This window comes from Tenrec ecaudatus, chromosome 15 (assembly GCF_050624435.1).
Source record: "Tenrec ecaudatus isolate mTenEca1 chromosome 15, mTenEca1.hap1, whole genome shotgun sequence".
Classification (NCBI taxonomy): Eukaryota; Metazoa; Chordata; class Mammalia; order Afrosoricida; family Tenrecidae; genus Tenrec; species Tenrec ecaudatus.
The window spans coordinates 46,889,103-46,900,025 of record NC_134544.1 but is presented as its reverse complement, the minus strand read 5'-3'; positions in this window follow the sequence as shown (position 1 = coordinate 46,900,025).

Below are 10,923 nucleotides of genomic sequence, written 5' to 3'. Positions count from 1 at the left end.
GAATTCATATTTTCTTAATTTACATTGTCACTTCCCATTTATTACTGTTTGGCATATGTAAAAGTACTGTGTGTGAAAACTAACTGTCTTTATAATCCTTTTATACTGTCGTCGCTTGAAACCCTTTGACACATAATTCACAGTCTGTCTTTCTACTCCAAGTTTGCAAGCCTTTAAATAATAATTGCAAAGTACATGTGGGTAACTCACTCACAGTCTCATTGCCAATGCGTCAATGCAACTCACAAGGCCCTACAGGGTAGCGTAGAACTGGGCCTGTGAGGTTCTGATGATGTAGCTCCTGGGAAGCCGCTGGTGGTTTCTAACTGCTGGCCTTATGGTTAGCAGCCCACGTGCATGGGGATCCTGGCTATCTCCCTAAAGACCCTCTTCTCGGGGGTGCTTGCTTTTCTGGCTTCTGGTTGTTTCCATTTCCACTCAGCTTTAGACAACTATTCCTTTGAGCACAACTGGAGCTTATCATTGCTCATCATGTTACTACTCTATAAAGAAATATGAAAGTCTATTTAAAAAGTACTTTGTCCCATAAGGCCACTATTAGTTGGAATCAACTGACCAGAATTTGTTTATAATATAATACTTTTAAAAATAATCATCTCGGACATGTCTTCATTAATTTCAGCAGCTTATTTTATTCCTTTCACTGTAGAGTGTTTTAACTTAGTGGTGTCTTGGCATATTCAAATCATCTCATACTGTCCCGCCTATTCTCTTGCCTCAATTGATTCCATCTGAATTCCAACTCTTATTGTGAGCCAAAGAAGCATTTTATTGACAGTTTTATTATGTTATGTTTGGCTGTTTTGATTTTACTCATTAGTTTATACACTTTTTGGAATTTATACATTTAAAAATTACCTTTCTTGATTGGTGCTTCATCACATTTGTTTTCTTCATACATACTGTGCACTCAAATGTATTAGCAATCATTTGTATTTGTTCACCTGCTTGTCATTTGAAATAGCTAATCTTTAAAATTATGATCATCAAAATAGTATCGTCAAACATTTCACATATGTACGTTCCATCCTTGCGTAGGAACACGTGTGAGAATGGGGCAGTTTCATTCACAGAGGCACTAAGGGTTGGAACTGCTTGATGGCATCTAATCAGAGCGGCATCCTTCCATTGTTAAAATATGTTGCCTGTATCTCCAGAGAACCTCTGGGTTATTAGATATTAAAAAAACACATCTTCTTGTTTTCAACAAATATAAATGCTTTAGTATATCCTGTGAAATATCTTATTCTTGCATATGATTAAAATTTTAAAATGTGATAAATATTTTTAATGTAACTCCAAGCCATGCCTCTGGGTGCCATTTTCTTCAGCTATCTTAAGTAATTCACTTCAAAAAATAAATCTTATTTCCTTCTATTCTTCTGTTTAGTGAACTTATAAAAATTCTTCCCCAGAGCCTATTTCTTATTCTAGTTACTAATTTCCTTTAGCTGGCAGATGTATTAAAAAGGGAAACAGAGCAAATACAAAATAAAACCTTTCCTAGCACAAGGAAATTGAAATTACTCCATAAGGCTGCCCTATTCCTAGTCCTTGTTCCACCTGGTGATTGAGTGGGGCCATATAAACAGCATGTGGGAACTCGGATAGAAAGGCTTCGTCAGATTTGCCTTTCGCTGGTTCATCAAGTGAGAGCCACTACAGAAGCAGAAGCAGGAGCAGAGAAGCCCCAGCAAACAAGAAGGAAGAAACAGGAGGGGAGTATGTTCTGCTTCCCTGCGTGCAGTGGCCTCAGAGGAGTAATGTTGAGACTGTAAGACTGAATTCTGGCCTCCAGGCCCTGAAAAGAAACAAACAAACAAAAACACAGTGCATTTGAGTACAAGGCTAGCTTGCAGTGTGGTGCCCTTTGGGCATTTATCATTTGTAACATTTACTCAAGTGAGGCACAGCACAAGGGACCATGAGGCTGAGAAGCCAAGGACTAGAGGAAGACATATGCCCTAAAGTGAGAAGAGATCCTGCAGAAAAGAAACACATCCTTAACATACTATAATCTGCTAGCTTCCTTAATAAATCCCATAAAGCGAAGTATTCTTTCTGAGGACTGTGTGGCCACTGAACCCAGCAGAGAAGTGGAGGGCCCTCGGAGAGAGTGTTGGTACCGAATATGGTAAAGAAAGTTGAAACGGAGATGCACATCCAACTTTGATTTCATGGCATCATCCATTGGCGGGTAGGCAGCTGATATCTCCTCTCTTCCAGAGCCAGAGAAGGTTAGAGGTGGCTTCCACTAAAATTATAATTTTATATCATTTTATATCCTTATTCTGTATTTATATCCACTCTTATTTCCTCTTTACCATTGGATTTCACCATCACCGTTTAATGGATTCTTATCTCAATTACGCAAGCATTTTAGAAAGTGGCTGAATGGAATATGTATTTTTGTATGTTCATCTGCCAACTATTTCTTTATAAATGTTTTCCACCTTGGCATCATTTGCCATATTAATCCTTCCTTTTCTTACACTAAAAGTTCTCTTTTTTTTAGCTTCTTTTACCAGTTGTTAGCTTTCTAGAACCCACAATACCAGATTCCCCTTGGGTTTCACAATTACATTGATCCCTATTCAGCATCTTCTTTTTATTACACAATGCTTTATCATAATTTTTATGTAACATTTTAGTAAGTCTCCAACGAACTGTTTATAGACAAATTGTATACTGATAATAGGTGGCTTTTTTTTTTTTTTACAATGAGTCCATTTTCTCTTTACCTGTCTCTGGTTGCTTCATTTCCAGCGGTTTAGTTTCCCTTCCCTCTAACTTTCTCATATTGAATTATTCACTCCAGTGGTGTCAATTAGTATCAATATGCTGGTAACTTTCAATTACATATTATCAACCAACGATAATTTTCAGAGATTCAAATCTATATATGCACTGACTTAGTGGATAGTTGTAGTTGAGTGTCACATCAGAAAAATCATTTTAATTTTCCCATAACCCAGAATTAAGTTATTCATGAAATTTTGGGTAAGCATCATAGAACTGTCACGTTAGGTGTCCTTTTGAACCCCGAACCTTGAAAAAAACTGTTTCCTTAAAGCCACTTTGTGTCAAACAATGGTCTTGATAAATTAGTAAGACTGCTTTGCCTTGGACATTGGGCTTTTTAATTGAATTCGGGCAGTTTACAGAAAAAGACTTCAAGGAGCTATGTTTAGGGTAAATCCCTGATTATTTTAGTTGTTAGCATACTGCTCTATGAAAATTCTTCCTCGCCACAAATTTATCTGTTATTTTCTGAAACTTTTTGCAAGTTCTTATCTTTGAACATTTCTTACTCTCTCATTTTAATGTTAACCCCATTGAAAACTCTATATTCAATAAGCTACATTCAATTGTTATTGATGGATAACTATGTTTTTTGTTTAAACCTGACTAGTATACTTCCTACTCAGTATGCTACTAACTGAATCTATTATTTAACCTGTCACATCAGTGGGCCCCCCCTTTTTGTGTACCATAGCTATCCACTGATCCCAGAAATGCACCCTCCACACTTTCCATTGTTCCATTGAAATGAAACCTTTAGTCTCAACATTTGGTCTTTGTCATTCATGCCATTCCCTTGGATCTACTGAGGCAGTTTCCGTCTCCAGTGACCCCTGCTCTGCCCCGTGGAGGGCTTCACTGGATTTTAAATAACCGTCCTTCTCTTAGCCAGTTTTTTGAACTATTCCAATACTTACCCATTTTCTATACAGTTAATAGAATTTATTTCTCAAATACAAATCTCCTGGTTTCATTTGCCTGCCTCATATCTTGTACTGGCTCTCGAGGCCTCCAGATCGAAATGCATGCTCCCAAGCATGAAATAAACACTTTTCTATTAACTAGTCCTTCTCTACGCCCTAATCACATCTATTACCAAATCTCCTACTCTCACTTTGCCAGCAATTCCCTTGGAATTTTATGCTCCTTTTCAAAGTTTTTTACTCAGGAAATTTGAACACATAACTCACTACATTTCTATGTGTTTTTATCTCTTATATTGAACTTAGCACTTACATTATAATGTAGTCACCAATTGGCATGCATATGTTCGATGTTTTCATTGCTGTTTTTTGTTTGTTTGTGGTTTTTGCTCTATATGGAGAAAAAAGAGATCCTGATTAGCATCTCAAATTCCTAGCACTGTGTTTACTACAAATTGGTATTCCAATAAACAGAGATTTAATGAATAAGTTGATTTAATAAAAAATTAAAAACTGAGCCAAAGTGAAAGGTTTTATCCCAGTCCTGTAAAAGAGAGTGGCTACATGCCTTGCTTTTAGATGATAGTTGATTTTCTTTTATAATATTTTTAGGTTATAATAATATTGCTTTGTGGTGAGCCATTTCATTTTGGCATGTATTTAATCAGTCAAAAAATAAATGTTTGAAGTTAAATGTCATAAATGAGAGCCACTGTATTTACTTACACATATTATATAATTTACTCCCTTTGATAGAATCAAAATCAAATTATTCAGGAGTGGAAGCTGATCCTATGGATAATATAAATTAGTGGTGAGTTTCTTGTAAAAAGTATGATATTACCTGTATATACATAATATTGTCTGACTATTAAGATTTAAGGTTTTTTACATTTAAGAAAATCACTTTGAACTCCTGATATTCTGAGTGAGAATACAGATTGTTTTTAATGGTTTCCAGTCCCTTGTGTCTGATGATTTATAGTTGATAAGGATTAATGATGTATTTCTCTCAGTGGCTTTGGAACTGTATCTCAGAGGATTTATGTATACTGCTTAAGAATTTTATTTCATTATATAATTAAATTAAGTATGTTGGTTTTAATTTGCTTAAAAATTTTGCGCATGGTCTTTTTTGGCAGAATTAATTTGATACACTTACCTATTTTTTCTGCTGGTTGTACACATTTTTCCCAAATTGGTAATATTCCATGACACAATTAGTTTTTGTATGTGACTGGATGTGCTTATGAAATTTCATGTTATTACATTTATTAAATAGTTTTGAGAAAAGGGCCCTAATAAAAAAGAAAAGAGTCTTAAAATTCATAAGGTTCAATTCTTTGATTCTTTTTTTTTTCTTATTGGTTAGTTTCATCTTGGAAACTTTTAATCTGTTTACTAATAGCATATCACCAATAATATGTCAACAGATCTCTAGGTCCCTTGTTGAACCTACTCAAAATTTAACGATAGATGGTTTCTCCCATATTATGTGCTGCAAATTTGTTATTATTTGTTTGCTTGTTTTCTTTTGCTGATCCTGAGGTGTTTTGACAAGTATGTTTTCAGACTCCTTCAAACCACATGGGTGACATATTTTCGGGAGGGAGAACCGCTATCCTTTCATTCCATTCTTTTGGCTATTATATTGCTTTATCTGTTTTTGCCGCTTAGACCTCTTATGTAGAAGGGTAAGTACAAACAGATTGCTTTTAGGACTCCAGTCCACACATGCACAGGTTTATTCCACATAACGCAGATGCAAGCATGTGTCTGCAGTCAGTCAGCTGGCTAGAGAAAGTTCTCTCGGCCAGATTTTTGCCTTACTCTCCTTAAGCTATCTTTAAAAAGAGATCATTTTTGAACTATGGTGGGGGAGGGGAGGGATGATTTGAAAATCATATCTAAGATTGAATTTCCAACAAACTCCAACCAATTTCCACAGCATGATGTTTGCCAAGAGTTTGCAGAAATGCTGTCCCTCCTTCCCCCAGTCACAGACATGTATTTAAAACAGTACTTTTCAGACAGATCAAACATTTTAAGGAATACCAGGAAGACTTCCACAAGGAATCAAGAGAAAAACAGTATATCAACTGTCCCAGATGAAGAAATGAGAAGCCGAGAAACTAGTGGACAAAGACCATGCGGTTAGCATCGATGCGGATGCTTTTCAAGTTGGGGTCCCACAGGGATCAGCATTTTCAATCTAAATGAACAGCTTCAGCATGAAGGCTAAGAGAAATGTGAAAAAATCAATTTGCTCACAGTATCTTTCCATCAGTCTTTTGAAACAAATCAAAACCAATGATAACCAGTTGATGGAATGAGCCCATTGTAACTTGGGAAGAGTCTTGGATTTACCAAGATGATTGAAGAGAATGGTTTGATCAAAGCAGTGTTTTCCCAGGGGATCTGTTGGGCCATTCAAATTCAAGACAGAGCGATCTGCTCAGAAACACATAGTAGGTCTCTTTTGGAGATCTAAAAGTGTAATCTAGATTGATTTTCTCAAAGGAGGATCCTCAGATTTATTATGAAGAAGTTTCCAGGAAAATTGAGACCTACCTTGGTAAAATTTCACAGATAATATTTCCCCCATCATGAAAATGCATCTGCTCATTCTTCAAAGGTAGCAAGCACTGACCAATAGGAATTTCTTAGGGATACCTTACCCCATCTGCTTTTCAGTTCTAAGCTTGTCCATTCAGACTTCTTTTTTGTTTACCGAATGGAAAGAGTATTTAAATACAACATCCTTTGAGTCATTCCAGGGATACCAAACTGCTGTTTTCCTAGTGTAAATTGTAAAGCATATAAATTAGGGAGCACAGAATACTTTGGAGAAGAGTTAGAGAGATAGAAACACTGCTTTCAGAAGAATATAGAAATTGATGGAGTGCATAACATAAATTAACCATAGATTTTTATATTTTCTTCCTAATGAAAATGTCTATGTGTTTGTAATGATACCTTTTACTCTCTCATGCAGGCTTACCACGAAGAGCCAGGAATGCTGTCTTCTTTCCTTGAGTCAATGACTGGATCCTGTCAGTACTAACTATATTGTTTTAAGTACATTTATTAAGAGAGATTTATAATGCTCATTTTATGAGGTTTTATTTTCATTAAATCTGTAATCAAATTATTTTACCAATATATAGACTCAAAAGATGTGTCAGTTATAAACACTGTTAAAGATGTATCCTATGTCAACTTTATCATATCATTGTCCATTTCACGATTTAAAATATCTCATGATAAGAAACCCGAAAACTTATTTAAAGCTTTTATTTTCCATCTTTAGACAGTAACACCCATTGAAAAAATGTCCCTTGTTGAATTCTTCACCTCTTATGGCTGGGAAATATATCATCTTTCTAAAGGTCGCTCTTAGGGCTGTCAATTTTCAGCACGGAGGTTCTGTTCCTATCAAAGCTTTATAAAACTCTGAGAGTTCATTCTTCAAATCTACATGGCTTTATAGACTGCACTTTTATATAATAGTCTTCTCAATGTCCTTAAAAAAAAGATTCCTAGCAGTGGACGTTGTAAAAAAATCACAATTGCCAGTCAGAGAGATTAAACAACCTCATCTCTGGCAGAGCTGCATCTCTGGGGTAACTTGAATTCACATTACAAACAAGAAGGTCAAGATTTATAATCCAACTACTTCAAGAAAAACACATCATAGATGTTGGGGGGACAGTTTAGAAAAATTTCCAATGGCATGTGCTCCTTTCCCTCCGTTGAATTTCTTCAACTGGATGGCCTATGATCAAAAAAGTACTACCAGAGTCACGTTCTCTCCTTGTGTGATCATTATTGATTTTCTTTTCACTTAACAGAGAACTAAATAAAGTTTGATCTAAAAACGTGTCCAAGCTCTGGTTCATCACTTCTCCCCTGTTGCCAGTTCATACTTGAAGACAAGCAACACCATGCTTAACTTGATAGAGAGGACCTCATAGAAGTGACCTGAATATTATACAGGCATATTTTACAGTATTTATATTATTAGGTACTGCTGCCATATCGGTGCAAAGATGAATAAAATGCCATGCTAATCCAACAAACACTTATGAACCCCAAGTGGTGTTATTTGGGGAGAAGTCACCCCAGTTCTGCTTAAAGTATGTTTTGCATAAAAGACATAGAGGCCAATGTCACCTTTAATAGCTTTTAGCATCATGTAGTTATCCAGACATATACTTTCCTAGTTAATACTCGGCTGCCTTGTATTTATGTGTCTACCAATCACTCTTTCTCATTTTGTGGTGTTCATTTCTGAGAAAGACTGTCACATGCATTATGCCCATTAAATCTTCATGCTAGCAAGAATAATTTTGTATGCAAGCCAAGAAAATGAAGGCATAATAAACTGAAGTAGGAAACCTTAAAAAATGTCCCGGAATTACAAACTGTTAGCCTCATCTTTTGTTCATATAAGTGACAAATGTGTATTGAGCATCTGCAATGCACTCTTTTCATTCTCAACAATGGGGGATTAAACATTAAAAGCAATGACATATTTCCCTTACATTTATGGAGCTTCTTTTCTTAAATATAAATGTGCCAAAAGTGTGAAATTTTGCCGTTATAATTTTAAGATTCAGAAAATAAATTTACACAGGAGTCCTGTTGAGTAAGTGTCGGGTTGCTAAGGTCAGAGTTTCAAGCCCACAAGCCACTCCAGGGAATAAAGGTGAGACTGTTTGCCCTCACTGAGACTTACAACGCTGTACAGAGTCACTATGCATTCGCCTTAACAAAGTAACAAGGGGTTTCATTTTGGTTTTTGGTACAAAATGGTGTAACAGGCAGTCTATTTTATTCTGAGGTCATAAAGTCCGGTTCCCCGGAGGAAGGACGTACAATTGTTATTTGAAACTGAAGTTAAATTTGTGTATGGGAAATGCCACATTGAGGAAAGAGCTGGTACCAAGTCTCTTCAATGAAGAGCATTCGATGGTTCTGAGAGGGCAGGTCCATTATGGAATGCTTCGGGAGAGCATTACTAAATGTGACTGGAGTAGTCGCCAATCACCAGACACTGTAACCTTAAGGGCCACACTGAGGGTGTTTATCATCAAAGATAGTGGAAGCCATTGACATGCATATTTAATGACAACACTTTTTTTTTTTTGCATTTACAGAAAGGCAAAAACTGAACAATGGGAAATCCTTTTTGAGGCTATTACAGACCAAGGGCAGGGGAAAAAATTCATAGCTTGGTCCAGGTCATGTGGAAAAAGGTCTAGCTTAAGCATTTGGCAGCCAACCAAAGTTTAGTGGTTCGAATCCACCATAGATTCATGTTCATGGGAGAAAACATCTGGTTATCTGCTCTTATAAAAATCTCAGCCAAGAAAATCCTAGAGGGCAGTTATAGTCTGTCATACGCAATTGCTAGTCAGAATCAATGTGATTGCATATGAATTGAGGTGGAGATAAGTGAATGAATTTTAGAGGTTAAAGTAGCCAGGTATTGTGAGGAAATGGAGAAAAGACTTGGTAAGTGGAGTGAGTTTGAGGTTTCTGGTTTCAAAGTGCATGAATAAAGATGCCACTCACTGGAGTAAAAGATATGCTTGCATGATAACAAAAATTAAGGATAGAAGATGTAAATCATGAATTGTTACAATATCTGCACTAATAGAAGCTCAAAAAAAAAAGGGTAAAATTTCATAGGAGGATGATCCTGCTGAAGAAAACAAATCCGGAGAGAGGGCGTCAAAGTGCTCTTAGATGTTGTCGAAGATGCTCAGGAAGTGTAGTGGTCAAATGTTCGGCTGCATATTGAGAAGTCAACTCAAACCCAGCAGTCCCTCAGAGGAGGAGACATGCTCCATCCATGTAAAGACAGGAGCCCAGACTAGCCCACGGGCAGTTGTACTCTGTCCTAGGGGGTCACTGTGAGTCAGAGTCAGCTTAAGAGCATTTGGGCAGAGGGCTGAAGGGATTTTTAATTCTAAAAGAATATGTAGTGAAGAGTGACTTTTCAGGGAGATGTGCATATCCAGAAGTGATCATCTCAGAAAGACCAACCATTTGCCAAAAATTTGCCCTAAACTTGACATTAGAACTAAGTGGCTTTATGAGGTTAGTTCTAACAAACCCTTCAAAGAAAAAAAAAAAGAGTCCTCCAAAACCTGGTTGTGGGCTCTGTAAGGGCAAGAAGCATTCTGCTAGATTTTCTACTTTGGTTTCTGCTCTCTTCCCAGCACCTGGCACCCAGTAAACAACAATATTTTGTTGAAAGACTAGAAAGGGAACATTTCAGGACCAATAGAAACATTATTATCAATAGAAAAATACATGTGCTAATATATATGGATACATTAGTGAGTTCTCTGAGGATTAAACCTGGTTGTTCTGGGCACTTTTTCATTTTGTAGCATTCCACAAAACCCAAAACCAAACTTACAGTGACCCAGTAGGCCAGGGTAGTACTGCCCTTGTGAGTTTCTGAAACTGTAATTCTTTATGGGAGTAGAAATCCCCATCTTTTTCCTGCACAGCAGCAGTTTTGAACCGCAAACCTTGCAGCTAGTAGCCGTGAATAACTACTACACCACCAGGACTCCGGCAGTCCACAGGTTACTTACATTTGCCATGTGCTTTCCCCCCCCACAATAATAATCCAAAGTAGATAGTTTTTTTGTATTAAGTCACTGCATGACAAGCTCTAAGAGCAGTGCCAGATTCAGCACTTTAAATATTTCATTGAACTATTCTGAATAATTGTATCGCTTAATCTACAGATGCTTCTAAGCCAAAAGACATGCTCTATGCTTATGTACTGCACTAAGATCAGTGCTTAGACCATGGTGGGCAGCTCATGTCTGATGATTAGAATTTAAATCACTATTTCAATCTGCATGTGAGTTGCTTTGTTTTCTTTTTAGACATAAATAGAAAGGATGCAAGCAGAAAGCATATAATCAATTCCAAACGAACTTATTATGCGTTGTAGTATGAAAAGGAATATTTCCTCAGGTTAGAGCTGTAGGACGACAACCAAGCATTTGTTTTATTGATTTTCAATGGAAGCATTCTCAAAGTCGAAACAATATCATTATGCATTCAATGTAAACATGTGCATTATTTCCCAATTTATGTGTGCAAAACTATTCAAAACCAACAAGGCGCTTTTCTGTAGTCTCTTTAATCA